Source organism: Rhodnius prolixus, unplaced genomic scaffold (genome assembly GCF_049639745.1).
Source record: "Rhodnius prolixus isolate KJV_2025 unplaced genomic scaffold, Rpr scaffold_9, whole genome shotgun sequence".
Lineage (NCBI taxonomy): Eukaryota > Metazoa > Arthropoda > Insecta > Hemiptera > Reduviidae > Rhodnius > Rhodnius prolixus.
The window spans coordinates 22,461,430-22,483,695 of record NW_027411604.1 but is presented as its reverse complement, the minus strand read 5'-3'; the positions used below and the strand labels follow the sequence as shown (position 1 = coordinate 22,483,695).

The 22,266-nt window shown below is 33.3% G+C and overlaps 1 protein-coding gene across 1 annotated transcript in view; it reads left to right on the top strand.

The window, feature by feature from the left end:
* Positions 1–22,266, top strand: part of LOC141454745 (peroxidase-like) — an 81,239-nt gene that overhangs the window by 33,121 nt on the left and 25,852 nt on the right. Inside the window, exon 2 of the mRNA XM_074129308.1 lies at positions 11,641–11,781. The gene's annotated coding sequence lies outside the window, so the exon portion shown is untranslated. The remainder of the gene's footprint in view (positions 1–11,640; positions 11,782–22,266) is intronic.

The window sequence follows — 22,266 nt, the reverse complement described above, 5'->3', positions numbered from 1 at the left end:
ATTGCAGTACTTCTCTTAGTAGGTGTAAGAGCATGATGGCACTTCACAGCCACGTAGAGGAGCTTTCATCACTTTTTCGTGCTAAATTTTATCAAAATCGGACTAAGCGTTATAGAAATATTGGTAATAATAGTTTTAGAAAGGGCCTTATTTGGGTGGGGCAAACTTCCCTCCTTATGAGGCATAGCGTCGAGACTTTTAAAGTGCAAATCTGTACAAAATTTCGATTCGAATGACACTTCATTCATGAATATCGGTTCACGTGTCGATAATTTGAAACGATTGCTATACTTCCCCTTAACAAGTGTAAGAGCAGATCGTCGCTTTATTGTTACGTAGGGGAGCCCTAACTCTATCATCCTACCAAATTCTATCAAAATCGGGTCAAGATTTACAGAGTTATTAGTAATAATAATTTTGGAGGGGGCCTTACATAAAGGGGGCTAACTCCTCTCCCATTCGATGTACAGCGTCGAGACCCCCAAAAGGCACATCTACATAAAATTCCGAATCGAATGACACCTCATTCATGAAAATCGGTTCGCGCGTTTAGGCGCTACGTTGTTTACAAAAAAGGTAACAAGAAGAAGAAGAAGAACAACAACAACAACAACAACAACAACAAGAACAAGAACAAGAACATTTTTTGAAAAAGCCGTTTTTGCTCATTTTCGGCAACTTTTTTCTCGAAACCTATTAGATCTGGGTGGTTGCAAAAAAATTACAGTTATAAAGGAGGGTTCGGAGTAAGATTTAAAGAAAATTTGGGAATTTTATCTTTTATAGAAAAATAGCAAAAAATTGTCAAAGTTGGGTGTTTTTCAACGTTACGCTTTTTCGTGCAGTTTTTGATGGTCAACCCTTATACAACTGTCCTACCGGACAGTTTTAATAATTCTAATAAAATAAATAAAAACCGTAGTAAAAAATTTATATAACCGTCTTTAAGAATTCATTGCGAATTTCATTCATGTAAACCAATGTTTTAAAAAGTTAATTTTATATTTGTATTCAAGAGAAATAGTCTGGTTGCCTTTTTAAAAGGTCATTAGGCATCATCTAGAACGGTACAAGAAATAACGAGCCTCATTCCGCACACCCAGTTGTGACATGCAGTATCAGCTCTCACCAACTGCGGATAGATGCACTTTGCCCTAAACAAGTCGACGACCTCTCATTTTTTTTTTTAAATAAATTTGCAATTTATTAAGCTTTTACCCAGAATTAACCCTTTAACTCTCTGTGAATCCACCAAAAAATGCAGCAGCAAGGAAAAGATCTCTGATCTATATTTATTGATTTTTGTTGATGATAAATCAAAATAATCAGGCTGTTAAATTTGTTTGTATTAAATAAAAGTTATAATTCTAATCTTTATCTAAGAGTTTTTATTGAGAAATTGATTCTTTGAAGAGCCTCTAATAACTGTTATCTTAATGGATCGTAATTTCATTTCCTCGTAGCTGCAGTTGTGAATTTCAGTTAAGTTATTAAAAAGGAAGAAAAGCTGTTACTTTATTTTTAAAGAAGAATTTCAGCCTCAAGGCTTTGGGCACACAGAAAGCGGTCTGTTGCGGCTGGTAGCGATCCAGCGTTCTGCGATATTGGGGACGTCACACAGGACGCGATATCTTTGTTTGAGCCGTCCAGTTAGGTAGCTTTCTTCTTGAGAAGTAATAGTGCGTTTTCTTGTTCTTTGTTTTAATTTTTATATATTGAGTTATGAACCCAGGCGAAGAGCAACTCCTTCTGCTATTAGTTGGGTGATGGAAATCAATTAGAAAAGAGACCAATTGAAGAGCTTGGTGCAAAAAGGAGTTAACTACATTTTTTTTCAGACAATGTGTTTAGTGACGCCCTTTATTGTATGTTCAATTCTACGTACATCTTTTGGTGCATAAATGAGTCTGTATAAAGACTCGTTTATTATTACTTATATCACTTATTCTCTAACCTAGATTAGATTAGGAGCAAAAATGAGTTTTCTACTGCAGATAACTTTCTTTTGCTCCAAACAGAAAAGATGACACAATCAATTTTTATATTAGGTTTATTTAGTTTATATTAGGTAGATATTATTATTATTTTTTTTTTGACAGGCGTAATAATATATCTAACATTCGCTTCGACAAGACACAAAATGCCACTTAAAAGCTCAAAAACAAGAAATCTGTTCGACTAAAGTACTTAATATGTACTCGAAGTTTTACTGAAAATTTGTGATTTTGGTGCAAAAAAAAGAGTTAGCTGCAAAATAACTTTTGCTTATAGCAAGCTTAAAAAATGCCCTAGAAAGTTCAAATTGAGAGCCCCAAATGACCCCATCACAATATATTAACTAATCCTTACAGCAGACACAACATAAGGAATACATCTTAAAGCATATTTAGTTTTTTGTCCTACTAAAATTTTTTTAAAAAACTGTAGATACTCCTTTTTGCACCAAGCTCTTCCATTAGGGGAATACCACCGCTTATGTATCGAACTGGAGTCACATGAAGATAGGTTCTTCTAGTATTTTCGTATGTCGCGAGAATGAAATTTAAAAATGAGTAATAAAGTTTCTTAACTTTGGAATCTTTATTTCGTACTTACTAGGTGGCGGTCACGTTGAAATCCGTAATTTTGACTACAGATCTTGCTTGTCGTCGCGACAAAGACTAGCCCACGGCGGTAGAGACCGCCTTCTGCTTGACAGAGATGGTGAAACATTGTATAATACAACTAGACCGCCTGACCGCCTTGGTCGGAGATCGTTGCCCGCCGCGACAGACCGCTTTCTGTGTGCCCAAGGCCTCATAGCTACATTCTGAAGCTAATTTGGTCATTAGTTTTTGGAAAGAATTCTGTTCATACTTATTTTCTGTTTTTCTAGCACCTGAGGTTTCCTTAGTTCTAAAAGAAATGATATTTACTAATTCATCTTTGTGCACGTTGTGCAGATATCAGAAAGTTAGCTAACAACAAACGTTCACAGTTAACTAGATCTTGATTATTGATATCAACTTACATATAATAAGAGATAACAAAAAAATTAATTGTATATACCATTATATGCAAAAAAGCATCTCCATAAAAGGATCTAGTCCCCTGTTACAATTTATTTTTCAGTTGTTACCCATCTTAATTGGACGTAAAATCTTTCTCTGAAATTGCCTATCAAAGATATCAAGTGTACTGTTCAAGTATTCAGCTACTGTAACCTTGCAAACGACCTTATTAGCATGCTACAAAGAATTGCGATCCTTTGATGATTAGAATACTCGTATACCCTCATTGTATCACAGCTTTTAACTTTTACGGCTAACATTAAAGTATATTACGCAATATTCGTTGCGTTTATGCGGTGTACCCACACTTGAAAGTAAAGAAAAACTGTTTATTTTTTTTGCACCTGTCAAGTGCGTAACTTCTACGCAAATTTAAATCAAGAAATATTGCAATTATTTAATGACGTATTAGTCACCATCAGAACTCCAAGCTGATCACTGAGTTACATGTACGGTTACTTCATCATTTTTCTGTGTCTATAATTATTTCAGCATTAGTTTTTTTTTTTTTTATTGCATTATGTCAAAATTATTAGTTAGCATAACGGCCACTAGCCTGAGGAGATGTCGTGCTATGAATGTCGAACTTAAGTGAGTAGGGGGATGCAAGGTAAATGCTGAAACTTAAATTCCTTAAAAATGCGCCTTCATTAAATTAGTGCTTTCCAATGCATTGTAATTTGATTGCTCATTTAATTATTGGTTGGCAGAAAACAGCCTGCAGGTTGACAACTTTTGTGTCGGCAACTTCCGTTGACAGTCACTCAAATAGGTTTACACATTTTCTTAGTAGAATGTAAACCTTATTTTAAAAATCAAAGTTGTGGTCATTTATGTAATACTAAACCGTGTATTTTAAGACTTACAACAAAGAATTACAACGTTGAATGTTGTTACCGACAATAAGCAGGCTGAGAGCGAACCACGCGGTGTGCGGATCGTATCTTCACAGGATCAACAAACGGTCCTCTCCTCTTTGCGTAGATTGCAATGAGGAGGAGGATTTCAAACATTTAATAATGATATGTCCACGTTATGTGGTAGAAAGGAAACGAATGTTTGACGACTTATACAGATATTTTAGATGCGCCATTTCGCTACAAAGACATAATATTCTCCACCAACATCTATGTGCTTAAATCTGTAGCAGAGCTAGCAATGAAATATGAATGCATTTAAAAGGCGCGACAAAATCTGAGGTTATTGGTGCCCTAGGTAATAACTAAAAATATTTAGTATTAAATAAATTTCTCAGACTTGCGACTGACTCTCAACGACATGCTAAAATCGGCTCTCTCTACAAGACTGCATCCGTACCATTCTTCGGCCCAAAACCATTTCCTGGAACTCCTCTGCATCCTAGATAATCATTCTAATCCACTCTGCCGCAACATAGCCTCCTACGATCCTTCTATTCCCTACAGGACACAAAAGAATTAAACACATCCTTCATTAACATTCTCCCATACAGATTTTTTCCATCCATGTCCCATCCTAAGCGTTCTCTGAAGTGTAAAAAAGGTTGTAATGTAAATACATTGATCATTTTGTGTAAATAATGTATATATTCAGTATTAAAGTATATCTATCTACGGTTCTAGTAAAGTAAAGTAATCGCCTATTTTCTCAGGCGGGGCTTAACGTCCAGCTACCAATTAGGTGACGTGGACGAGGGCGGGAGCTCATACTTTGCTATAAACAATTTTTTCTAACAAATAAAAAGTAGCCATACGTGGGATTCGAACCGGGGATCTCCCACTCACAAAGCCACGCTCTTGACCACTAGACCAACACCCACTCCTCTAACTATGAATTCTTAAATAAATGTATTTATATTTGCTTTATCTTAAATAGATCAAATTTGACTTTTGTGAAGAAAAATTGCACTTTATTTTTAAAACTTTTTGGCTTACATTTTAACACATTTAATTTTGAGAGACCTTTTAGGGCGCTCATTTATTCATCAGTATTTTATTAGTTCGTAAAATATAGGAAGTAAGCTATTATTGTGTTAATTTATTTTACAACAGATTTTTCTGGTTAAGAACTTGACAAGATCCAGAATATTGCTTTGGGATCCATTAAATTATCGTAGTATAAATTATTTATAATGTATTTATAGTATTTAATTGTTAAAAAAAAGAAATGCGGTAAAGATGGGGTAAGACGATACAGAAAGTTCGGAAACGACTGCCTTATAACATCTCTGGAAGAAATTTGCAATTGTAACGTCTTAGTATTTACAATTTTTTGTGTTGTAGTGAATATACCACAAAAATAGACTTATAAAAGTCACTTTTTTGTTCTCAATCAAAAACAGAAATCTGTGAGAAAAAAGTACTTACCGTAAGAGAAATTTTATATGAAAAACTATTGCTAAAAAATATTTATATTTTTGTGAAATAAAACAAAAAAATAATCAATTTTTGCAATAATAACCTTTTTCTGTTGGCCACCCGCTGTTAGAGAACGGTCACTGCAAATAGATCAAGGACCACCCACTCAATAGAAATACTTTTCTGTTTCTTTTAAGCTAACATGGCAATCATCAAATTAGAAAAATTGGTATAATCTAGCGTACAGAGTACGACCTTGGATTTGTTTAGGCTTACATTTTAACACATTTAACTTTGAGAGACCTTTTAGGGCGCTCATTTATTCATCAGTATTTTATTAGTTCGTAAAATATAGGAAGTAAGCTATTATTGTGTTAATTTATTTTAGAACCGTTATAATTAGTGTTCATCATCTGGAAATAGCTTTTGGAGAAAATATGAGATTAAACAAAACGTTATTCAAAAAATAAAGTTTTATAGCTCTAACGGTGTGTATTTTTCAGTAGATATGAAGACTAGATATTATTGTTCAAACTAAACACAAAGTATACTGTGACGTACACACAGTGCGGACATGATATTGTCGTCTGTCTACATCGAAGGCAATGATTTACTGAGCATTGCAATTAGACAGAGATGGAGTGAGATTGTATAACCTGTCCGGGGCAGACAAGTTTGCCCGAGTATGAATTATATCTCATGTTTTTTTTATAACTAGCATTCCACAATTTGCCATTATTCGTTCTAAAAACTAGTTCATGTACTAGTATGTTTGCATTTCGATGTTTTTATAGCCTAGAAAAAGTATTTGGTACGCAGTAGTTGCTGGTTTAACAAAATTTTTTAATCTCTTTTATTCGATTCAAACCTTCCACTTCTCATCAAGTCTCACTAAGCAGTAAATCTCTTTCCGGAAATCTTCCGCCGAATTACAGACGCTCCTTTTTTAAGTCTGCAACCTTTTTGCAACCTCTGTTTTCCCGATCTAGTTACATCTAGAAATAAAGAATTCCATTCCAGCCTTTTCACTCATGCCAATCCTCTACTTTCCTCATTATCGTCCACCACTCTTTGTCAACTACCACTTGTGTATTGTGTTTTTTCTTTTATTCCTGCGACCTCTTTTACATTTTATGTTCAGTACAGTTGTAAATAAATAAAAAAGAAAAAAAAATCTTATTAATCGAAACAGGAAATAAATCTATCCCTTGATTTTCACATTTAAAAAAGAAAAAGAAAAAGCAATTTCCGTTCTACACAACAACTGCTTTTTGCTATGCGCACATACTCGTATAAAACGGTTTGTGTCAGTAATATGTAGTGTTGAGAAGTAGATTTAAATTCGTTAAATTAAAAACACATGCACAGTTTCCTTTAAATCGATAGGTGTTCCTCCAAAAAAACACACAGTTCTGGCCAGTCAAATATCCTTTGAAGAAGTTCCAAAATTTTCCTTAGATACCTTTATTGACTTATGTCGGCTTCTTCCTTTTCTTAAGGTTTTCCGTTTAGGCCAAGGCACTCCTCCCTTTATCTTTGTCCTGCCAGTCCTCGCCAGCCAAATCGCGACTCGACATCACCTCCAGGATTCTATCATCACTCGTCTGACGTGGTCTTCCACTCTTTCCAGTGGTGCCCGTTCTAAAAATCTTCCACCCTCCTTATATAAATTTCAACTCAAGTTCTTCTTCATTTTTTTTTTTTTTTTTTGGCATTGGCTTTCGCCATACAGCCAGCATCGTCTAGGTGCTTATCACTAGAATATCACTCACTCTCCATTCTTACTTATAAATACATTCGCTTCACTCATTCATCCCTCTACTATATACAACTATTTACATAAACCTTACAACTAATGGATGGATCAGTACTCTGTGCTTCTGCCATCCCTATAGCTTAACCGAAATTAAAATCACGTAATCCTTCTCTAATCATTTTCTTGCATTCATTCTATAACTTTTAAATACTTTCATATTTCATTGCTAGCTCTGCTATAGATTTAAGCACATAGATGTTGGTGGAGAATATTATGTCTTCGCAGCGAAATGGTGCATCTAAATACCTGTATATGTCGTCAAACATTCGTTTCCTTACTGCTACATAACGTGGACATAACCATTATTATATGTTTGAAATCCTCCTCCTCATTGCAATCTACGCAAAGAGGAGAGGACCATTCTTCTTCATTACCATTCCCGGAAATGTCCTCTCGTAATTCCATCACTTCTCTTAACCTTTCATTGCTCATCTTACCCTACCTTGTCTTTCTCAGAGATCTTCTCCATAAAATCCATCTCCATACCCTTCATCTTTTTTCTTAATTTTTATGGAAACAGTCCCAGTTTCTGACGGATACAGCAGGATACCTCCGATTCTTGTTTTTTTTTTTTGCATTTTTTTGAAATGGTCGTATTCCATAGCTTCGGGTGCAGCATTTTTATAGCTTTACTTGCATTTCTAATTCTTTTAAATGGATCCAAATCGGGTCCCTCACTTCTATCTAAAAGTTGATCCTAAATACACAAATTGTTCTATAGTTGTATGCCCATCAACGTCCAATACTCCTTCTATCTTCCTGCCTAAAGCCATATATTTTAATTTTATGAAATTCATCTGCTGGCCCAATTTCTTATATACTTCATTAAAATTTTCTCGTCATGAATACCATATTCTACCCTTAGGTACCATAGTAATTTAATTTGTCTACAAGAATTGTGTGCGAGATAGACCCAAAGTTTTTAATTTATTTTTATTGGTGATTTCACATTATCATTAAAATTTTAAAATGCATTCTTACGACATAACCAATCTGAAGGTGAACAAGAAATAGTAAATTATTTAAAAGTATAATGAACTAGTGCTTGTAAAAGTTAAAGTGAATATTTCACCAATAGGGAGACAAAATAATGGAAAAAATATATATTTTTGTCTTTATTATTTGAAAGTAAAAGAATTAGATTTATGTAGAGGAACAGAGAGAGCGAGGTCTGTCAATTCCAATAAAACCGCAAAATCTAAAACCAAATAATTGGCGAACTGAATGAAATGAATTCTGAGGTTGGATTGTTCAAATAATACGATTAATAATTCAAATACTAGTCAATCCACATTCAACACTGACTTGGAGCAATGCTAGCCAATCTGTTACCAATAAGAAAATTCAAATTATTGAAAAAGAAAGAAGATAATCCTCCATTCGGAAGTAAATTTATTTTTCAATTTTCAAGATTCTCTTAACAGTGACGCCATTGATCCTTTTTTAAACTTTGTACCGTCATTATACTTCTAAATCTACTCTATAGGATTTAATCTATTTCTCTTAAAGAACTGAGTTAAGAACATTTCTGGGACGAGGAGTTGTTAGGTTTTCCTCCAAAAATTTGCAGTTCAACTAATGAAACTTTTGAAAAATTACTTAATCATTGCAGTAAGTATAAAGAAAAGATTAGTAAAAGTCACGACAGAAGACAAATTATTATTTATATAACATTTACAAATAGACTAGTACCTTGGAACAAACAAAAAACCCGGAACGTCGACCAGTTTAAACCCAACTGAAACAATGAAACTGTAGGAACATTTGTTTGCAAACTGCCAAAAGCTTGAAACACATCCAAGTTTAAGCTTTGTTAAAAATTTTACACCACGATGAATATTTTACAGTGTTTTAAACATGAATTATGAACTTGGTAGCCATTTCCAGTTTCAAAACACCAGATTGTCTTAAAAATTATGCCAAATCCTTTATATCCATTAATTTTGTTTCTTCACTTAAAAAAAAAAAAGCAAAAATTGCCGTTGAAAAATAACAAAATTAGAAAAAAATCATTAATAATTATTAAAATTTGATTGATTGGCTTGTTGATAGACTTATTCAAGAAGGTAAATTTTTAAAAATTGCTGACATTACTGACGAGCTTGGATGGCATTGAGTTATTAACATGGAGATACAAAAAGCCACACATATGATTAATGCATAACCATAATTTAAGATTACCAACCTATTTTAGAAGATAAATGTTAAAGTAGCCCAAATCATTTAAGGTAACCTTTTCGAAGACTTCATTAAAAAATGAATTTTGAAAATTTATTTTAAATAAGATCTCAAAAGACTACTCATTTCTATGAGAATGTGTGGCCAAGAATTGTCAAAATACATTATTTTTAATGAAGAGTTGAAAACGCTGACTTTAAATGTGGTTTCAGTTACAGCTGAACTTTTTCTCTCTCTGAGAAACTGTTCTTACATTCAGATCAAAACATTCAACATTGCTTCCAGAACCAAGATCTTCCTTCGGAGAATGGGATTACTCTGTTAATCTCAAATTGAGTGCTCTTTTTTTGACAATTCTGTTTAAAGGAACAGATTTTATTTTACGTTAATGCTGTACTGTTTCGATGAGTAACAAAATTATAATAAAGATTTCCAATCGATGAGTTTATTTAAATAATATGGTCTACGACAGTTCTTGTTACCTCAATTTCACATGCCGACTTAGTTCTATGTCAATAATTGTTAGCAAAAAGCTAGCGATTGATCAAGAAATGCATTCACATGGCGAATCTTATTGTCTATTTACTAAATTATTTAAGGCAAGACAATAATAATATATTACGTCAATGGCGCCCTGATTCTTGTTCATTTATGGTTTCAGAACAGTCCGTTAGTGAGCTAAAAAAGCTGTTATGAAAAAAAAATCTAGACTCTTTACAAAGTCAATCAGTGGTCAATTCTTTGACTGTTTCAATCTTACACGATCAATCCCACAATCAGTTTTTCCATCAGTCCGTGACACCTGCAGTTTTGGTGGCGGAAGGTTACACTTGTGATTTATGTTAGAGGAGAAGCGTTAATTACTGAAATTTCTGTGCTTTTTAATTTAAATTTTCAGTTTTCCTAGAACAAAGTTTCAAATTTCCTTTTCTATGTATACACCTAAAAGGGGATAAGGCTCACACTAATTGACCATAAGACGCATCTTAGCCAGAATCTTGTAAATATAAAAGCTATTGAACGTAATTCACTGCTCTTTGAAGCAGAAAAAGTTAAAAATAAAGTAATGCAGGTTATTAGGGTATAGGCACCCATTACGACCTTAGTAGTTACAAACTTACTAACGATTGGTTGCCTTGGTGATAATTTTATATCTTTGTTATTGTCTTCAGTTAGGGTATCTATAACACCTTACATTATCTGCAAGCCCGGTGAAGAAATATACCTCTTCTTATTAAAAAAAAAATTGACTTTGAGGTATACTTTTGTAGTTACTACATTGTTTATTTGATACTACATCTTATACTCAAAAAAAATGGCATAAAAATCGATATTAGGCAATTTTATAGCCTTAAAAAGGGAATATATCGTACTTTTAATGAGAAATAAACGGGTAATTGAAAGGCTTAATCTAATTGCTCGTATATAACCTGAACAGTAATTTGCTGGTCCATCAAGTCGTTAATGTATTTTAATGACAAGTTTATTGATCATATATTTGTATTTAGTAGATCGTTGTAGCAAACTCTCTTTCAATCCAGACCAGACGGGTGTTGGGGAAATATTTATGTTTGATAACCCAGGTTTTGTGCCTCGTACTCACTGCCTTGCTCTCTTGCAAATTCTCGCAAAAAATAAACTTAGTCCCGACATTTTCAAGCAGTTAAAAATCACACGGCCACCAATATTGTATTTAGAAATACTTATAATTAATAGAGCTGAAACAATTTTGGAATTTCAATTAGTAAATAAATTCTTTCAGGAAGTAGTGTAAACAGTAAAAACAAAATTTGCTGTTGTCTTCCGGTCAATTTGTCGAGGAAGAAAGCGTGTTTCCTGCTTCCTTTGCGTAGAACACTTTTGGACGCTTCGCTTACATTTGGCTTATATATTAAATAGTGGAAATCAATTGATAGCTTCATCATTTATAGCAACTTAACTTGAACCACGATTGTGTTAGTTTACTTTTAAATTCTTTTTGTAAAAGTTCCATTAATTTGCAACCATATTGAATATTGAACCAAGTATATTATGATGTTTAATCTACGAAAAAAGGTTGTCTTTGTGTTGTATAAGAAGAAATCAAAACCTATCTAATCCTTGTAGAAAAAACTAATTTTCTGTCCTGAATACTATTAATAATCCGTATTATCCAATGAAACTAGCAATCCTTGATCCTTCTATATTATCCTTAAATCGCTTTTTATGGTAAAATAAAAATAATTTTTATAATAAATGATATTTATTATTTGTTTTATAGGTTAAACGAAGAAAAATTTGTACCATTAAAGGAAATTCATTGCTAGTAGATTCCTCAGTGCATACCATTCCTATCACATTTCTAGAGGCTACTCCCAAGGACAGCCAGCCGATTCTCTTCTTGTTAACACTTAGAGAAAGGGTACGTTATTTATCGTATTTATTTTAATTTTTGTTTGCAATTATTTTCAGCAATAGTTTGTTCTGAGTAAAAGCTCGAAACTTGTACTTGTCTAATGGACATTATCCATTCCATTTAAGCCCTCCTCCTAATGAATGTAAACGTTCCATTCGTCAATGATTTAATTACAACTTACAACAAAGAAGTTAGCTAATCCACTAATAATTCGTCAGCTCTCATTTCGCAGGCTTGTGGGTAATATTTTTATAATTGCCTGTTTTAATTTAAGCCGCGTCAACAACTTAGGTCATTGGTGCCCGTAACTTTTTCAGCCTTCGGATAATGTCCCGTCGTTAAAAAAACTACATTTTCCAGATGTGAACTGTAAGAAGCTTAAAGGTTTGGATTAAAAATCCAGGATCTCCGCCCTGGAAATCCAGTAAAATAATATTATTGCTAACTTAACAACCAAAATCCGATTTGACGTAACTTGTACTGTAATTATAATGCATCATAATTAGATATTATCATAATACATTATAATATATTCTGATCATTACCGATTTAGGTGCCAGTCTAGACTTACGCGGAAGCACTGTATTAATTTGTACATTATCTGTTCGTATTCTGTTTTATTAATTTAAATTTTTTGAATTGATCGCGCTAAAGGTTATTAAGTAATAATAAAATTAACAACAATTCCAATTGGCTACAAAATACTACCTTCTATATTTATTTACATTTTTATTTAAATAAAGATCATCATTATAATTGACCAAAGGAAATGTCGCAAGATCAGCAAATGAAGGGTGCGTTTTGTCAAACTATTGCTTAAAAGTTTATTTTTGCAATTTCCTGCTTCATAAAACCCAAGTAACCATTGAGAAAATGTACGTAAAGTGTTCAATTTTGAAAATTAGTAAACATCATTCTGGATTGTTAGTTGATAGATTTCTGCATCGCAGTAAAATGAAAGAAATTTACTTTTATAAATTAGAAATGTAGGGATTGCAACACAAACAGGATATAAGAGTTAATTTGCTTTTCTATTATCTTGGCATCACAAAAGTGGACATCCCAAGTAAGAATTTAAAAAAATTAATGTTCCCTTCACAACATTTGAGGACAGTTTATTTTGACAACATCACCCGACCTACTTCTTAATCTATAAGTTTTAATTAATATATATATTGAGCAAACAAATTAATTCTTTTATATATGGCCCAGCTACAAAATGAATATATGTGCCCAGAATTGTTACTATATATGCGCATATTTTGTGGCAAAGTCGAATCCTTGTTTGACAATATCTTTGGAAACATCACTTCCCTTGCCTCTCACACACTTGTACTGTGCACTCGTCACTTGCTGTCGCTGTTGAATAAATACTGGAAGTTGTACTATCTTTCCACCATCAGAGGTAGAACGAATCCCACAGCATCCTCTCAAATTTAGCATACATTGTTAACGTACTCATTGAAAGGCTACTAAACTTTTCATAGAAACCAACACAGCTGATATTTATGTTAAACAAAAAATAAAAATAAAAGTTTGACGCTTCGAATATTATAAATGTTAACACTTTATTTTAACAAAAATAAATAGCAATAACTTTTAAATAAATACATGTTTGAGTCAGAACTTTTTATTCACAGCTCTGGTTTAAATAAAGAATCGAAAAGTTTTCTTATTTCTAACAAATAAATTTGTATCGATAACAGTTTCGAAACCTAAAAAACGAACCCTCTTCAAAATAAAAGTAAATGGAAAACTCAAAGCCGATTATATTCGACGCAGACAGTTTTAGCAGTTTACTGCTTGCTCTTTTACAGCATTCCCAACTTCCACGTGAAGTACTGACAATATTTATTACAGTATATTACAGAAAACCTAGATAACTTCCTTGAACTTATTAAGTTAATATTTCAAATATTATTTAACAAATAATTTCGGAGGCTGATAAATAATTTAAAATACGACTTTAAACAGAAATAGCATTCTAAATAGGATAACATGTTATTTACTGTTTCACAGCTTCTTTTTGATAGTAAATTTTTTCACAGCAAAACAGATTAAGATTCTTGTGCCAGTTCTGTGTTGTGGGGTGTTCTATTAAATTACTCTGAGTTGGATAAAAAATTAATTTAGAACAGTTATTTGAAAGAAAAGATTGTAAAGACACAAAAAAACCTGTGATAAATAAAGCCTGTTCACTGTATTTAGTTTTTTCGTGCATAATACTTAGTCCGTATGTTCGAGTGAAAGAGGACTTGGGCTCAACTTTTTCTGTATGAAATAATGTATTTTTAAAGCAAAGATTAAGATACTTAAAAACCTTAATTTGACTTGCAAAAGACCTATCAATGTAGAGTCTATTACACTGATTTACACATTATTATTGTTTAGAATTTATTAGATGTCCAGGCCGTTTTCTATTTTCAAATACAAATATTTGTTTAGTAAAGTGTAGCACCCATTTAACTTAGATTGATTGTTTTTTTTTTTTTTAATGATTTAAGGCGCGTCAACATCTAAGGTTATTGGCGCCCGGAGCTTTTTTCAATGCACTGCCGGCCTCCGGACAGTGTTCTCTCGTTAAAGACAACACTGTCCATCACCGGACAGTGAACTGTAAGAAGCTCATAGGAAGAGAAAATCTAAGGGTCAGCAGCTGGATTCGAACCCGGGACCTCCGCGTGGGAGTCCAGTATGCTAACCTCATAGCTAATCCCTTCCCTCTAGATTGATTGTTATAGGAGGTATCAAACTATTTATCAATAAATCTTTAAAAATCATTAAATAACAGCCCTATGCAAATAAACATACGAAATGGAGGTGAACATGAAACATGACCCACAATTTCCTTTTACCTACTTCCCAAGAAAATAATCGTTATTCCCAATTTTCTGTTTTACCATTATTAGTGTAGAAAACAAGATATTAATGGACAAAAATCTTTATTTTTTTGAGTTTTTATTGAGAAAAATTTTTATTGCATAATTTGATACTTCATTAAATACCTACGGAGGAAAAATTAGAAAAAAAAAATTAAACTATAATTTTTCATAAAAATAATTGACAATAAAGAATTGGCCAATCACGGTCAAGATTGGAAGTGTGAAAAGTAGGCTGGTTGAAGAGCCAGTCAGAGAAGCGAGAACGCGTTTATTAAACCACGCCTACCCTCCTACGTATATCACACCACGCCCTCTTTGGCCTGTAATAAAATGGAAGATCTGTATTTTTCAATTTTTCTACTTTCTGTTGCTTTTGACAAACAAAAGTATTAGCCAGTTTTATTTAAATTAGCATTTCTTTGCAAAATAAAAAAATACAATGTCAGCATCAAGTTGCAAAAACTGAGTTTTGAGAAATTTCTGTGGTTTAAAAATAGATTCTTATCCCTGGAATTTTGCATCACGGAATTATAGATTACCTTTCAACAATCACGATTACACTGTCAGGGTTATATTTTAAAATATCTTAAATTAAAAATATTCCGTTTGTATAAAGTATGTCAAAATTATTTGTTTATTGTAACATTAGATGATGATGAAATGAACGGTCGAAAGATTGACCAAATAGATTTCTGTTTCACCTACAATAAATAATTGATTTATTTATCTATTTTTACTTAATTTAGGCAAAAAATAAAAATATATGTAAAGTCGGTAAACACAGATTTATTTATTCTGTAAAGAATTATACAAATTATTATAATAGTGTTACAAATAAACCCTGCAAAATATAATATAAATAAAACAAACCTGTAAAGAATAATTAAATTACAAGTTGTTTCAACCAACTAAATACAAATTACACAATGTAAACAATCAAGTCACTGAGCGTCACTCTCTAAGTTTCTAAGAACCTTCACAGTCTTCTAACCTGCACTCGCGTTCATGGTCGGGATCGTGGAGCGCTCTACTGGACAATTACATATATACGAGTTTATGTATCTCAAATATTTGCCAATTTATTACAACTTAGTAGAAGTTTTTAAAAAAACCTTAAAAGTTGATATCAGAAATCGCTATTGATGTCAGAAACAGAAATAATTGCCTATAATTAATAAAATCAAAATAAATTACTAACGGAACTTATTTAACACGGTTATTTATTATTCAGGAAAGAAGAATGCAGTCGCTAGAATTGGTGTTAAAAAGTGACGAGGTTATTGTTTTTATCATAACAAATTGATTATTGGCTAGTAATAATGAATTATTTACATCATGATCCCGTAAAATTAAAATAAATTGGAAAATAACGAGCCACCAAAAAGTAAAAGAAATATAAAATCATACGACTGTTTTCTGATCCAAAAACAGTTTTTTAATTAGCATTTTTTGAGAGATATTTGGATTTAAAAAAAAAAATTATCTTCAATTTCTATTTATCTAAAAAATTATAAAGAAAGAAGTAAATAAATACGAATCCAAGAACTGGCTAACCAGACTACAGTTTATTGGAGCCCCGATCGACCTTGGCCCCAACGGAGATACAATGTCCTGCTGACCTTCCTGTCAACATTGTCCAGACTCTAACGTTTCTATTGTGTGCTTTTGTCATTTCATAGCTTTTCATTTCTATCTATATCAAGTTAACACGTCTGTCAATCTTGTACTCTCACCAAGTTCCTTATTATTAGTACCATTATTTTTCTGTTTTTAAGATTGCAATAAATAATAGCACGCTACTTGTTAGTTTCTAACAAACTAGGCTAGGAGATTAAAGATCAGAGCTGAAATATGGCTGGTGTTTATTATATTCACTCCAGAAATATATATATTTCCGTGGAGAACCTTGCAAATAAAGTGCAATATTTTATTTAGTATTATTGCATTTAAAATACTGTCTCGCCTTGCAACCTAATTTTTTTTATGAGCAGTTAATCACTTAGCAGTTCAAAAATGCTAATGTGCAGGAGACCGAATCGTCATATAGTTAGCCCTTTTAAATTTTCTGAACATTCAGTCTTCGGTTGGTTGCTAGAATGAACAATGACGATGCTACGAGAGTGACAAAACTTTGATGATGCACGTCTACTTATAAGGCCTTAAAAGAAGGAGAAAAATATCTTTTTATTTTCAAAATAATCTGCTTGGCGCTTTATTACTTGATGTTTTTCTTACTCAACAATCCCATCCCTACCTCGAACGTAGTAAGCTACCTGGATTTCTACTTGGACAGTTGAACACACACACACTAGACTCAAAAGACAACAGCTAAACGAAAGTTACGGGGCAACTAAGACGCAAGATCGCACCTAAATCTAAAATTAGCTCACCCAAAAAAACTAACCCTCTACAAAACTTTTCTTAAACCCATCTGGGCTTAACGGATCAGAGCTGTGGAGCTCAACTAAATCCTGCAATGTCTCCCGCATCTAATCCTTTCAGTGAAAAGTCCTTCGTCGTATTGTAATTGCTCCCTATTATGTCACTAATCTTTCACAAAGACCTAAATATCCCTTTTGTCACCGAATCTATCCATTCATGGATTCCTCAATTTCCACCTATCCCAATTCAGCAGCTCGAACTCTTTCCTCATTAACCCATCCTGATAATCCACCCCGACGTCTAAAACAACGTTGGCCTCATGACTTCCTATCCTAGATAATTCATCAAAATTCCCGGGAGTGTTTAGTTATGCGTCTGCTATGCCGGGCAGCATTCGCATCATGTATTGCATTCACTATATTCACACTTTGCCTGATGAAATATAAATATATTTAAACAAAAAGAAATTACTTGTTGCAACTCACAAACAACTTAAAGCTCCAATGTTACTTTTTCTAAACTGTTCTCCAGGTCTAACCTCATTCCATTCAAGAAGAATTCCAAAAGAGAAGCTGTGCTTTTTCTTTTATGGCATCTTCTATTAAATTCCAGAGAATGAATTCCAAAATTGTTTAGTAGAGCTTGTGAATTATGTCGCTCCATCATTTTAGATGCCATTCTTTTAAAAGCAATTTAGCTTAGTTTATTATTAACCATCGGCGACATTATTTAAACCAACAAGCGTCAAGTACACTTCATATCAAGCGCACTTGAACGGTCATTTACGCGGATATTCTACACAAGTGCCAGAGTTTAATATGTGCAGCTGTCCTTCAAATGTTACTTTACAATGTAACGCTTGCCATATTTGTGCGTTAAAGAGCAATTGTTGCGATCATGCTATCATTGAGAACTTAGATTTCACCAGAAACAACATTCCGGTTTTAAGAACATTAGATATTGTTTAATGATTTATTTTTTCCTGTTTTTCTCTCTCACTCGCACCAACCACCTTTTAATTGATTATTTCTGTCAACTAGAGATCAGCTAATAACTATATTGAATTTTCACTCTGTCTGACCTTTCATAAGGAGCAAAATGCAATTAAGATGTTTCTACTTTGATTTTTAATCATAAATACAAGTTTTGAAGTCCCTAGAGTGGAATAGAATGTTTAATAGAGCATTGGGTCAATCAGTTTATAGTGATCTATCGTTTAAGTGACCGGTTATCAGTGGTAACCAATGGCTGTGTGCACAAATCCTGGTCCAATGCTCAAAAGCAGCCCTAAAGTTGCATATAGCTCAACTCCCAGAGTAAGAAGTCTTGCTTCTGCTACGCCTTTTACAATAACAATGGTCGTGGAACAAAACTAAAATGTCTACAATCGATCAGACCAAACAGTCTCTAGCAGTTGTGTATCCTGAGTTTGCAATGTCCTTTCTACAGTTTCACTAAGACTTCTCTAACATTCTGCTATCCAATACATTATTTCTTCACCTAATGCACCACTAAGTATCAAAATCACAGCAAATCCAGCAGTGGAATTCTGATTTTGTCACAGCCTTGGGCTCGCAGCAGTAAGGTTTCGAGCTCACGTTAGGTTTGATAAAGAACCTTACCGGATTGATTCGATCGCCTTCTCATTGCTTCAAATACTATAGAATGAACTTCTTGGGCACCATAAACTTCGATGAAATAAGGACTAAAGCCAGGCATTCCGACAGGAAATGTTTTTAAATCTGGAAATTGACTTTTTTAGGCACTAATCGCTTTCATTGCTGTCTGCGTATTGGAATACTTAACTACACTCTTGTCCTGAAGATTTCCTTTTATTATCTCCTTGATACAATTCATACTGTCCACAATCTGTGCTTGGAAGACTGTGGTCTAGATCCATCCAGTTTCAGTTCCTTGGACTGCAACGATCCAGACCTTGGAGAATGAGAAATCGGCATGTGTTTCACACACAGTTCTTAGTTGATATTTCGATGCCACTAAGCGTTGCGATGATAAAGTTTAGGTCATATCAGCTAAGCTTAAATCCCACATTGCTGAGTCAACTTTTTTAAAGATTTTCTCAAAAATGGTTGATAATTATTTAATTTCTGGTCACTTGAAGGTCTATTATTTTCATTTATAACAATATTTTTTTAATAATAAACAAGAAACGAAATTCCATTCCTTTTTTTACTCTATTTCATCCATTGAAAGAAAATATTACATTAAAGAAATGGATAACCTATTTAGCGATAACCTCCACAAATGTTTATTACATATCTTGAATTTACATTTGTAAAAGAAAAAAAATATGGTCTAATAATAGAAATATGATTTAAACATTGAATATACAAACATGGCAATAGAAAGGAACTAACTACTTCTTTCAGAACAACTGGTCTTTCCAGCAACCTGTGCAACAATCCATTGGTCACACCATATTGAAATGTACATACTCGCTGCATTAAACCATAGAAAAGTTTAGCACTTTTTTTAGCCTACTGAAAGGAGTTTAATTAGAGGAGATAACATGTGTAAAATTAGATGATTAGAATGTGAGAATTGGTTAAAATGTAATTTTAGAAGTTAATAGCTTCTAGAGTAACTTATGTATTGTGTGATTTGAAACTAATATTGCATTAGGATTTACTGGACATTACACTCTACAACCTCTACTCAACTACTACTCAATAATCTAATCGGATTGGCTTCATTATCCATTCTAGAGAAGTCTTCAGAAGACTAGAAATGGAAGGGAATTTAATCAGTCTGGAGAAAGCATTTACTTTGTCCTTTGCAACTCAAGACGAGTAAATTGAATTATAAATTGAAATAGTACAAGGAAGGGGCTAAATCAGTGATTAGTATAATGGAGTCTCACGCAGAAAGCAGTAGACGGTCCTTATATTTTCTAGAAGCTTCTTACAGCTCCACTGTCTGGTGATGGACAATGTTTAACAGAGAACAAAGACCGAAGGGTGGCAGTCTTTTTCTACTGAAATAGCTTCGGTTGCTAATGTCCTAAAATGTGGAGACGTCTTAAATTTAAAAATCGTATTAAGCCTTTCTTACACACAGAACAAAAATATGCACAGTAAAATAAATTCAGTTCTAATTAAAAGATAAGTTTAGAATAAAATATTTCGGTTTATTTGAAATAAAAAGTCAATGTATGTATAACTTGAAAACCTTTTTTTTTTTGGTTTATTTATTTATTTCTCTTAAGTATCTTTTGCAAAGCATCCCCTTGCGGAGTGAAGTCTGACCTCCCAGGAGACCAATCCTCCTGGAAAGAAGAGTTCACTGCCACTTCTTTCAATTTCATTCACCTAGCATCTCTTAATCTTGCTACTTTGATCCCAGTCTGGCCTACCACAACGAAAAGAAATCCACCCATCGCTTTGGTTGTTGACCTCTTCTTCTTTTCATATGTAAGTTTGCCCATTCTTACATATGACTAAAAAAACGACCATTTTTCATCGGCACTTCGCATCAAAGTTGCCAGCCCAATCCCATTTCAGTTTATTAATTATTCATGAATTGATTTATGTACTATACGGGGTTGCTGCCCAATTACACAATAAAATGCCAAAATACGGTTATAAAGTAAAAACAGACACATAGATAATGTTTTTTTTTTAAATCTATTAATATGTTCAACAAAAAAGAACATTAAAACTGTCCGGCAGGACAGTTGTATAAGGGTTGATCGTCAAAAAGTGCACGAAAAAGCGAAACGTTGAAAAACGCCCAACTTTGAATTTTTTTTTCTCTTTTTGTATAAAAGAGAAAATTTTTAAACTTTCTTTAAAATATAGTGGCAAAGCCTCCTTTATATTACAATTTTGTTTTAAATGTCTACGTCATTTATAACCAAAATTGTAATGGAAAAGTCTCAAATGAAATCTTTGCGGAATTACAGACGTCGCTTAAAATTTAAATGAAATGTTTGAATCAGTTTTTAAAATAATGAAAACGATTATTCAAATAACTAAAAACCAATTTAAAATAAAAATTAGAAAACATGATATTATTTTGGGGAATTGCTTTGAGAAGAAATGAATGTGAAGAATTTCATCAAAAACATGTAAAATTTTTCATTTACAAAACAAATACCAGTTTGGCCAAATCGTTAGGCTCAATCAATGGAGTAGTCGAGTGCCAGATTATTCAGTAATTTATCACCCAAACGAAAGGGTATTTTTTTTCCACACAAAATCAATACTAATTGTTTTTGCATAGCACTCTCCTGTGCATTATCATGGGCTATATCACGCCGCTCCTGGTTGATTAGGATTTTGAAGAAACTCATAATGAAGAACCCTATTAAAGTGGGTTTTATTGGTTACAAAGACTTTTTAATCCGTTCTCTCTGCGTGTAGAATTGAGATGGAACAGTGGATAATTAAAAGAGCACCAGAAGAACTGAAGAACCAATGCTGGACTATCGATTGACTAGGAATGTCCTTGGTCCCTGGCTAGGACGTTTCTGCTCGATTTCAGCAGGACTCAGATTCGCCAGCTAGTCCAAGGTGTTGAGTGAACACGCTTCATTAGTGTATTACCTATTCAATTGCGACCTAACCCAGTCACCAATCTGTGCTGCTTGTACTGCCATTTTGTAGAACATTCTTGTGTTAAAGCTATTGTTGAACCAAATTTATTGTCTTTTGAGAGGCTATTTTTTTCTCTTGAGATTGCCGCATCCGGTAATTTAAATGAAGATTTAGACAAAGCAGGTGGGAGTTCGTTTCTACAAACATCAAACAAGCTGATTTTAATTCACGATTGAACGGAGCGAGCCACGTAGAAATTTATCACTGCTTGATCTTTGTTCTTATTTTCTTTCAACCACTACAATACTTAATAAGTAGCTTTTCAAAAGTGCATTTTCTTTTAGAGACAAATCAAATAGTAACGCATCCGACTCCATTTCTCTTGAAGGTGAGTTACCTTACAAATTTTCTTTCAAAGATAATTCTTCTGTACAAATGCACTGACACTACAGCGCTTTCGTGCACGTCGAAGGCACACTCCGCTAAACGCTTACCGCTATCGCTACACTCAGACCAAAAAACCTTACTGTCAAGATAAAGCGTTTGAATATGGAAGACTCAGAAACTCCAGCCCCAATCGCAAATAATAGCTAGTCCTTGTGCTTTAGGAGCTTAAAAGATGTAGACAATCAACAGAAGAGGAAAGATTTGCTATTTAATTTACTAATTTA